Here is an 11,209-nt window from a genome sequence, read left to right as displayed (position 1 = left end):
ATATATATATATATATATATATATGTATATATATATATTATAAAAGTCTATCTTAAAGTCTATCTTCTCCTGCTTCTCCATCTTGTTTTGGTTGTTTCATAATGCATCTGAATGTTAGACAGCCCTGTTTAGGACACATGCAGGTGTCACCAATCATTACTTAGGCGGACATCCAATACAGCACCTGAAGGACACCTTCACTTAAAGGCACAGTGTGTAGGATTTAGGGGAAAGGGAATAAAATATTCATAACTATGGTTTTAATCAGTGTATAATCACCTGAAACTAAGAATTGTTTTGATTTGCTTTAAATGAACTCTTAATATGTTCATATGGAGCGGGTCCTCTTTGTGGAGTCCGCCATGTCACGTTTTTATGTTACCTGAAGGCCACCGTAGTTCTCCGACACGTTCAGGAAACTACGGTAACGTGAACCGCAGAGCGATGTAACAAACAAACACACATATTGTACTGACAAAGCACGGTAACGTTTGACAACATGTGACCAAAGCTGCAACAACCAAGGCCCAATGTGGCCTTTTTCTATTTCTTTTTTGTTTTTTCAAAGCCACCATTTTGCATGTGGGAGGACACATTCCTATTGTGATTGTACATTCTAAGATAAAGTCTCTCACAGCCACAACACTTTACAAAAAAAGGTTAAGATCGGCACGGTTTTCTTTGTTTAGTGTAGATATAAATAATCATGACTTAACTGAATAGTCATTTTTACGACTAGATCTTCAATCGGAACATCTTCAGAGCAGAGACACTAAACTATGTCAACGGACACAGACAGAAACATTTTCCACCCCTGCACAAGCCCACAGTGTCAGCAGCAGGTCAGAGGGAGGCTGAAGCCTCAGCTTACCAAGCAGACAGAGAGCCATCTGAAGAATCTAGAGCACTCTATATCCTTTTTCCACCAAGTTTATTTAAACACAGGAAAACACACTAAAAATAGGTGTTGGACTCCTTTACCATTGCGAGTACCACGCAGTTGCACTGTTTGTTTTCCTGGTGTTTCACAGGTTTAGTAAACAGCAACAATGTTACGGTGGTTACTTTCAAAAGCTCAAACTAGAGTTGGTGATTGTTGGAAGAGTGAAAAGACGAACAAAGACCGTTTTCACGAGTTACATTTTGTTTCTGTCGAGTTCAAATAAAGTGTGTTTTACGACCATCCTCGAGGTAAAGTCACTGCTGTCTGACTGGAGTCGTATGTACGTTAATAAATAGTAATAATTGTCCAAATACCTGATGACTTTATTCATTATACATTCACTTCAATGCACGTCACACAGTCGCTGTGGGACTAATAAATCTTATCTTAGCGTTGCACTGGAAAAGGGGCCAATATCAGCGTTTCTAGCCAGGTGTCGCATATCAAACACTGCAGATGGGAGCTGGAGCTGATTAATACCTGTGACTGCTGCAGTGTCACCTCCCCCGGGAATGAATGCCGGTTGTAACCTTTCCCACTGAAGAAAAAACAGCCAGATGTTGGTGGGTTTCTTGTCCAGTGGGAAAGGGGGTTGTACTGTGCACCACGTAAGCTTCTTGTTTATCTTTGCAAGTGTAGACAGAGGTTTCTTGTAGAAGCCTTTCAAATCAATTCAAATGTATTTTTAAGCAGTGCTTGTAGTTTATCATGCAATGTGCCAAAAGGAGATTTAACTCAAACAGACACGGAGGTCAGAATCTAACTCAATGGATTAAACCGCATCACAAAGAGGAGGAAACAAGAGAGTAAGACGACCAAACGGATAGCAGCCATCCCTACTACCATCTCGAGAGAAGTGTTGTGACAATCTTTGCCTCCTTCCCACTTGCACCTTAATCTGTAATTGTTTTATTTCCATGTTTGCTTCATGTGGAAACATGAGGTGGGATTTTCTTTTTTCTGCACGGCGCTGCAGCAAGACCTTGTGAGATTACCATCGATCTCCTTCCACGGCTCTGATGAGAGCAACGCAGTGACATTCCCAGGCAAAGCACGCACAGACTTCCCTTTGCATGTTGGTTTGATGGAGAGCATGGGACCCAATGAAAGAGATTAAAGGATTCCCTCAGGATTTTTTTTTTATCATTCAAGACTACATCAAACAGGAGATGGAGACATTTGAGAAACTGGAGTCAGAGAATGGTTGGTGATTTCAACAACGAATCAGTCGATTCTCTAAATACTTTCAGATTTCTGCCAAGCCGCTCAATTAACTTAAACTAGAGCTCAATCGACAACTCATTACAGCTCCGAATGCATTTTCCTGAATAACAAAACATGCACAAACATTTTTCGTGCATTGGTTACAATCCGTGCATGCCAGCTCGTAGTCTTCTACATCATTGCCTTTGCAGGCACATTACTGCGCTACATCAAGCGCTGCAATAGCATAAAAGCCGAGGCAGGAATGTGCGTCATGTCGCCCATGTGCAGACGAGTGTTCGTGGTCCAAACAAAACGAGGACCCGCTCATAAAACATTGCTTCGCAGCACCATTACGGGTCAAAAGGTTCACAGGGTACCTCTCATTACCTTGTCTCACGAGCCACATACCACCATCTGGCACGCGTTATTGCATAATCTATTCAACGCGGACACATTAAGACAAGACACAGACTTTTTCCACATACAGGAGAAGAGACCTACGTGTGAACTCCTGAACTTTGGTAAAACTCTATTCAAAGATAATTGGAACAAGAAATACTGCAGGCTTCCTGTGTATAAGTAGCTTAAGTCTTCTCATCTGCACGCCTGTCTTACAGTCCATTAGACTAACTTTGAAGGAATATAATTCACCAGCACTTTGCAGTACAGATTCATGGCCTGTCATGGCCAAAAAAAATGATTTAATTCTTCCCACTCTGCTTTGTTGTTGTGCAAGTCTGAAGTCTCCATTTTCTTGTTGTCTCCGCTACTGTGTGAGGGTTCCTTTTATTCCCTTGAGATGTTTTTTCAACAAATGGACATCTTCTATTTCACCTGCCCACCATGAGACAAAAAAAAAAAAAGAGAGATGCAAATCCTCCGGTCAGGGTTCCCAACCTTTTCCTGACAAGACACAACACTGAGCCCTTCACTGCAAATCAATTTTGAATTGGACGAATGTCTGAACTGTTTTTTTTTTGCATGGATGGTTTTTCAAAAGCCCTCAACCAGTCTCTCAGCAGCGCATGTTTAGGGCCCGCCGTCCTGTCCCGGTCCTGGGTGGGGTTATTCGTCCATCTGCTCCACACTGACATGAGCTATCCATGTTTATTTAAGGCAAATCTGTTTATTTATAAAAAAGGGTTTGACCAAAACACGCCCTGTTTCACCACTCGACTGCTAAAGTCATCCGGTTCACTCTATCTCAGGAAAATCCTCTGTTTCTTTTTCCCCCTCCTCTCTTTAAAAGTCTTTTCTCTCGCTCTCCCAGTGCAGAGCTCTGTCTCGCTGTTGAGTCATTTCGCTGCCTAATGATGGTTTGAGTCTCTGGCTGAGACCAAGCCAGAGTAAACAAGGCTCAGACTCAGCCAGCCTGCAGTAAGTGTCACTTCTAATCCACTACTAAACCAAGATGGGTGCGCAGTGATTCTGCACCGTCCCAGTAACTGCGGGCATTGGCCAGAGCTGTACAAGCCGATTTCTCATTATACTACAGAGCTGTCTGTAAATGTTAGTTTCAGATGAGCCAGGGCTGACAAAACCAGTGATCCTTTTGATACATTGATAACTTATGTTGGATGAAAAATCTATTTCTACAGGTTTGTGAATTTCTGCTTTAATGCAGTTATAACACTCACACTGCCGTGTCGATGTGTCCTTGGGCAAGACACTGAACCCCAAATGTCTAAGGGGTATGAAGGCTTAGATAGCTCTGATGGGCAGGTGGCACCTCGCATGGTAGCTCCTGTCATCAGTGTGTGAACAGGTGAATGATGACATGTAGTGTTAAAGCACTTTGATAGGTCGGAAGACTAGAAAAGCGCTGTACAAGCACACGTCATGATGAGGACATTATTACTTATAGTACTGCACTGTTTGCAAGAAAATGCGTCACTGAGCACAAAGTAACATGCAGGCCCATCTTATCATCTTCCAAGTAGGGCAGTGGAAGTAGTCTCTCCCTTCAGGAATTCTCACATCGCTCCACTAACCCTCACACGGTTTTCCAAGAATAATTCAAACGTACCGCAGATTGGAAGCAAAGTAAATAAGTGTAAAGCCAGACTGGCAGGATTAGAGGGAGACGGGACCATCGCAACTCGAGTTTAGATTCGAACAAACCCAGTGGGAAGACGGCTGCCTTTTTATAAGACATTTCAAAATGATCTCCAGTATTTGGTGTGTAGTTTTGTGCGTATTTGAAGTAAATAATGGAAACAACTAGGCCTGGGTGATATAGACAAAATCCTCTCTCATGATTTGGTCATTTCATTTTTCAAGTTAGATATCTCGGTATAGCATTATTTTTGATAATTCAACAAATAAAAAGTCCATTTGAAATCACTCAATATGTATACTATGTATACTCTTGTGTGAATCAAATACTTGTCTAATTAAAAGGTTTGTTCTCATTCAATCGAGCACCTTTGTGCAAAATCATGAGATTATCTGAGAGATTTGAGTTAGTCTGTGCTTGTTATTATCAATTTAGACCAAGTAATTATGTTTAATGATATCTTCACAATATGATTCCATTGAAAATCAATGTGATAGATTAGCATATTGAATTATCTCTGAGCATTAGAAACAACAGGAAAGTAAAACAATAAGAAACATTGGTGCTCAGTCGATATTGGGATCCAGATTGTTGCCGATTGTTTTTTCTACCAGGTGGTGATTTTAATGTTTTTTCATCCAAATTTGGATTTGCGTCAATACACACTACAATGCAGTAGTTCATGATAAAATAGTAAAAAAATAATCCATAAAGTCTAATTTCACAATTTAACAAAAGACCAAACGATTGAAAATGTAAAGCCACATCAAAACAATGTTCCTTTGTACTTTATTTCTTTGAAAGCTGTCAACGTGATTTTAAGACATCCTGCCGACAAACAAACAGGACAGAAACACACAAGCTCTGAGTGGAGATTATTAGATATCTGGACTGAAACCCAGCAGGGACTTTGACCCACAGCTAGCAAACTGACCATGTCATTGTTTCAGAGCTGATGCAACAAAAGGCCGCACATCTGTGCCAGATGTGAGCTACCGGCTCCTTCTTTGAATGAAAAGTTGCAACTGGTGCTGATCGGTTCAGACCCCAGCATCGTGTCTAGACTATAAGACACTTTAAACTGATTTGGAGGATTCCTAAAAGTAAGCTTTCAGACAAACTTGTGCTCACTCATCACTATTTAAACAGATCCAGCTGTTCACACTTCAAAAGGAATCCCGCACTTAAGAAATCAGAGCTGAAGGAGCATCGCTTCTCACTAGTTTATAAAATCTTAAAACCTTAATGGGAAAAACATTAGCGGTTAACAGTGTGTGGTGTGTGTGTCGAGGGTTTTCAAGCACAGGGAGCCATCAAAAAAAGGGGTTCAAATTGTTTTTGTTTTTTTTTGGGGGGGGGGGTTATAAATGGCACACACGGCCTAAAGAAAAGAAACAACACCAAGCGCACAAACCACAAACACACAACCCTCAGCTGCAGCCTCGGTACTACCAGACACAACCAAGCACCAGAGTGAGCAGTCAATTCTACACCAATGGTGTTCGAGCGCAGACAGAGATGGAAGACAGGGAGAAACCAGACGTTAAAGGCCCCATCTCAAACAGCAGAGCGAGGATTCATGAAAACAGACATCAAAAAACACACACACACACACACACACACACACACTATTTCATCAACACTTTCAATGGTGGCTGAATTGCCTTTGAAGTTCAACAGCTGTGTTCGTCTTATCTAGGAGGCCTTTTGCTCATCCGGACAGCAGGAATCTTTATGGACAGTGAATCTTTTTTTTCCAGGCTACAGACTGTATGGGGAACTGTTGGAAAGCACTGCTTTTCACAAGAAGAGAAATCATTTCACGCTTTCTATATATTTATAAAGATAGCTTTGATAAGACTCTGGAAAATCCAAGGTTTTCATGTGCGTTATGAGTAACCAATGCGCAAACTTCAATGCTAGACCAGAGAGGCTCGCTGGTGTGCTTTTCCACAACAATGTGAGGAAAAAACCTTCACAATGCCCCCCCCCCCGCCCCTCTCCGTCAAACGCCTTCCTGAACACAGAGGACAGGCCGCAAACTGTATGAGCTCACTTCCTGTTCACAACACTGCACCGACTCCGATTGGTCGGCCAGCTTCTAGAGACACCGTCTGCATGAGGTGTTTTGACTTCGACACAGAAACACGCAGAGAGCTACGAATACAGCACAGGGACAGAAAAAGGATGTAAAAACACGGTGACTCAAAAAGGACATTTAGTATGCATGAAAGCCTATGAAGACGTGTTTTACTTTTGCTTTACCTGCAATAACACACTGTGCTGCCCGAGTGAACATCAGGTGGCTCCAGAAAGAAAACAGCCTTGTTTTAGGCTTGTCTACATTGCATTTTTTAAATAATATCATGAGTTATTTTTAAGGATTGTATGAGTCTATGTGCCAGAATAAAATTCATTCATTCACTCGGCCTGTGGGTTGGAGGAGCTGGAGTGAGTTATGGTGTGAAAGGTCACGTGTAACGAGGGTTGTTTTACTGCTAACGGTGTGGGTTAAGAGACTTGATTGGATCAACTAACAGTTATTTTCACTATTGATTAATCATTGACAGAAAATTGTGAAAAAACACATATCACAATACTCCAGAACCTCAAGGTCACGTCACGTTTTGCCCGAGAAACATCCCAAAATCCAAAGATATTCCGTTTGCATCGACATAAAACAGAAACGATAAGCTGGAACTATGTAACATTTGCCATTTTTGTATGAACAATAACTCGGAGGATTAATCAATAATGAAAATAGTTGCAGAAGGACAGTGAGAGTCTGAAAATGAAGAGCCACAAAAACAAACAGACAGTTTGATCGATTGGGACGACAGACATGATACTTGAGCTCTTCTCTACAAAATGATATTTGTGGTTTAATCCTCTCAGTGAGTGGTCACACGGGGGGGGTTCAGATATCCCAGCGTGCATCAGCAGGGGATCTGCCATAATGTCCCCTGATCACTTAACAGCCAAACAACACAATCTGAAGAACACTAGCGTAATTCACATCCCCACTGGTTTGAATTTTGCATCCTTTTGCTTCGCTCTAACACCGAATAAGAGGACCGTTGTATAACGCTGCCGCACATTTTACAACTCGCAACCGCGTCGGTGCAAACGAGCCAAACCTGCACATTCAAACCAACAACCGCCGACAAATTCAACAGTTGTGCGTTTTGAAGAAACTTGATTACAAAGTGGAGAAGAGACGGAGCGGTGGACTTTAAAGGCCTTTAAGTGGCCTTGATGGCTGCCCTGAGATTTGCCCGTCTCCGTATTAAGACCACAGATTAGCAGACAGCGCCTGGTTGGTAGCTGTAATCAGAGCGCTGATCTAGTGTAATCGCTTTTCGATAGTAATCAAGCGCACTGGTTTCAGGCAAGGCTCACAGAAGACATCTTAAGCAGTAGGAGGTCGAGGAACAGATTCCCAATCCAAGCAAGAAACTTCCAGTGAGGACTGGGGGAGAAGAAAAAACAGGAAAGCAAAAATTTTATTGAAGCAAAAATGTCATTAAAACAGCTCATGTGGGGGTTTGTGCGTCTGCGTCGACTCGCTTTGATGTCGGTCACAGGCGGCGCCCGGCTCCACTCCAGGGTCGTATTTAAGGATAAAGTGAAGCCGGTGTCTTTCAGTGTGCCTCCTGGGCCGCTGTTCTGTTTCAATATTTTATGAGCAACCGCCAAATCACCGTGTCGGAATAATTAAAGATCAGTTAGTGTACAAAACTACAGAGAATATATCACGGAGGCAGCTCATCAGTGGAGAGGAAGAACCGAAGGAGATCAGTGGGGCTCCTCGGAGATCACAGGAGGCTCACTCAGACACTCGGAGGAATCTAATTCTGCTATTACACGATATACAGCCTGATGATTTATTGTCTGAAACACCAGAGGAACTGCTGGCTGTGAGGTGGAGGAGGACATCGCTAATGTGCGCTCGAGTGTGCATTATTTCCAGATAATAATGGGAAGAAGGCCTTGCAATATTTGTTGTTGTTCTTCCGTTATATATTTTGCATTGCATGAAAAGTAGACGAACGTGTCATTCATAACATTTAAAAAGTAAACTAGAGGATAGCTGGCTGCATGAGCAGATCAGGGAGGTGTCATGACACATAAGAAATAGCAGCGGCAGAGGAATTAGTGTGCAGACTTGTGACCCAAACTCTTCTTGATTGTCAGGTTCTTACCTTCTGAAATAGGTCAATTGCCTCCTTGTCAAAACAGTCGTTGCTTGGTTTTGGGGTTTTTTAATTTCCTTACACAAAAAGGGCCTTTCTCATTTCTTGATTTTGTATCTCCCCGTTTCCTCAACACTCCATCCTCAGGTTCGTGACGCGGATCAATCCCAGTGCTCCATCTTGACGGATGTCCCAATTTTCTAAAATGCATCTCGAGGTGCAAGGAGGGTTTTGCCGGAGGAGCTATGAGCTAGGAAAGGCCGATGTATCCTTTGATTTTTTCGCCACCTGTGACTAATAAAGAGCCGTGACACACAGCTGGAATAATCTCAAACCATGGGCGGGACTCTGGTTCTTTTTTAGTATTCGTAACTTGTTATTCAAGATGATCAAACTGTCCGCCCTTTACCGTTTGTGAAGCACCTCATACGGCAAAAAGTCATTTCACCTTAATATTTCTTATGTTTTGAATGTAGGCTTCACCCAATCCAACTGCTGTAATCATGACGTCATGTTTACAAATGCAAACGCCAATAAGAACATTCTCTCGCACTCACCACAAATTTGTATTTCATGTTGTCATATAGATAGACAGGCATGCGTTTGTGTGTTTATCAATTCATCATATGTCACTCTCTTTATTTGTATAGCATAATGTGTGTGTGTGTGTGTGTGTGTTAAATAAAAATGCATAACATCTGTACGTTCTTGTCACATTACGCCATGGTATGAAGTGAATTATAAGTAAATATATGAGTTGTCATGAATGCGGTTATGCTCATCTGACAGAGATCATAAAATACAGCCGGACATCTGAAGCAGCTGTGCCACACGTCATACTCAATTGACGTCCCTTTAAAATGACGGCTCAGAGGTGAGGATGTCTAATTTGTTAAATGCCTCCTCTCTCCTCTTCCTCCCCTCCTCCACTCGTGTCTTCCGTGGGCCGAAAGGGACGCGAGGAGAGGAAGGCGAGGAAAGGAATCGAGGATGTACAAACTGTGAAATGAGAAAGGCCTATTGTGACGTAAACCTACACTACACTTTGCCTCTGTGCACTGTGCCCCGCAGCTCCACCTCACAATGAGACACAGCTCTCACTGCTGCTGATCATGTGTAGAGAGCCAGGCCACAACCACAGCTTGCTCTCCGTTATCTTTCCATTTTATTAAATGTGTAAAAAGCCTCGTCTTCTTTGCAGGGATCTCAATTGTGAGCGTCACATGTCAAAGCTATTCACAGTCTATTCAGCCCTGAGCCTTGTGCATCCAACACAAGGTTTAGGTGATCAAACATTACAGTCTAGATGCATGTTTGCCTGCACAGATATGTGCAGCAAGTGTGTGTGCATGAAGGCAGATTGCACCGCCCAAAACATGAGCTGACAGCCGGGGCGGATGTTGAGAGGAACAGCAGGAGAAAGTGCTCAGGACGTCTCCACACATCAAACATTTAAAAGGCCACAACGCAGCCAAGGCAGAGATACCGACCATCCTTAACAAAGTGCGCATCTGGCACAAAGTGACACTAACAAAGTGGTAATGCTTCCAGTCTACAGCGTGAACATACGGCGGTGACAGCGAGAGACGGAGCTCGTAAATGGTACAGCGCTGGTGTCATCATGGTACTAAAGGATCTCATAGAGGTTCAATGTGGACTAGTGTGTGTTATAGAGCAGAACCGATTGGTTGTCAACCAACATTTTGATAGTTAATTATCTTAGACCTGTATTGTCTGAGGAGTTCTTGCTCTTCTCTGTTTTATACAATCATAAACTGAACATTAATGGTTTGGGACTGTTGGTCGGACAAAACATTTGAGACAACTTGGACTGGAAAATGTGACGGCCATTTTTCTATCATTTTATATATGGTTAATTGAGAAAAATGCAAAGTATCAGCAGATTTATTTATAATCAAATGTTTTGTTAGTTGCAATCCTTGAAGCATCTCGAATGTGAGGATTTTCAGTTTTGATATCAGTGCAAAATTGAATTTATTTGGGACTTGGACTGTTGGTCGATTAAAATAATCAGTTTAAGTCTTTTATCAATCAATAATGTAAAACATATGCTGGTTCTAGCCTCTCCTGTGTGTGTGTGTGTGTGTGTGTGTGTGTGTGTGTGTGTGTGTGTGTGGATTTTCTTTCTTTCTCGGTTTATACCAGTGTAATTTTTAAATATGTTGGACAAAATAAGCAAATGTTCACTATTTTCTGATGTTTCATAGACCAAACGATTAAGCAGTTGATACATTAATTAATCAAACAATCCATTGACAATGAAAATAAAAGTTAGCAGTCTATAACAAACCTATTGTTTTGATTTTCATTCAAAAGTTTAAACACTACTACGTCCGTTTACAACACCTCCGCCTTGCTGCGCTGTGCGGAGTGATATCTATAAAGTAACAGCAGCACAGTGAAGTTAACCCCTGCAGCCTCCAACGGGTCCAAACTGTGTTCGAGTGGCCGAAGTGTCTGCTGCACAAATGCAGTAGCGCTTGTAGGAGAAGCCATGTGAAACATTACAGCGGTGTGAAGGCAGCAACCGGGGAGGATGTTCTGCTACTCTCAAACCCGTGCAGCTGAATTCACCAGCAGCGGAAACGACGGTTTTCCCCGGTTCAAACTACACGTTGTCGGGGCGTGCGGTGACCCTCGAAAGGCGGTAAAGTGAGCTGCTACCAGAAGAGATTCCTCCTCCTGCCTGCCGCTTCCTCCTCCACTGAGGAAAACCCCTTCTTCTTCTTCTTCTTCTTCTTCTTCCCCCTCGTTTAGTTTCAACCAGTCAACCGCTCACCCCCCCCCCCC

General features: G+C 42.5%; 1 protein-coding gene across 1 annotated transcript in view; it reads right to left on the bottom strand.

The window, feature by feature from the left end:
- Window positions 1-11,209, bottom strand: part of ppp1r16b (protein phosphatase 1, regulatory subunit 16B) — an 85,059-nt gene that overhangs the window by 73,558 nt on the left and 292 nt on the right. The window lies entirely within an intron of this gene.

The sequence above is a fragment of the Anarrhichthys ocellatus genome, unplaced genomic scaffold (genome assembly GCF_004355925.1).
Source record: "Anarrhichthys ocellatus isolate YVR2014 unplaced genomic scaffold, GSC_Weel_1.0 scaffold1, whole genome shotgun sequence".
NCBI lineage: Eukaryota > Metazoa > Chordata > Actinopteri > Perciformes > Anarhichadidae > Anarrhichthys > Anarrhichthys ocellatus.
The sequence above is the reverse complement of the archived record's forward strand: the minus strand, read 5'-3'. Positions and strand labels throughout refer to the sequence as shown.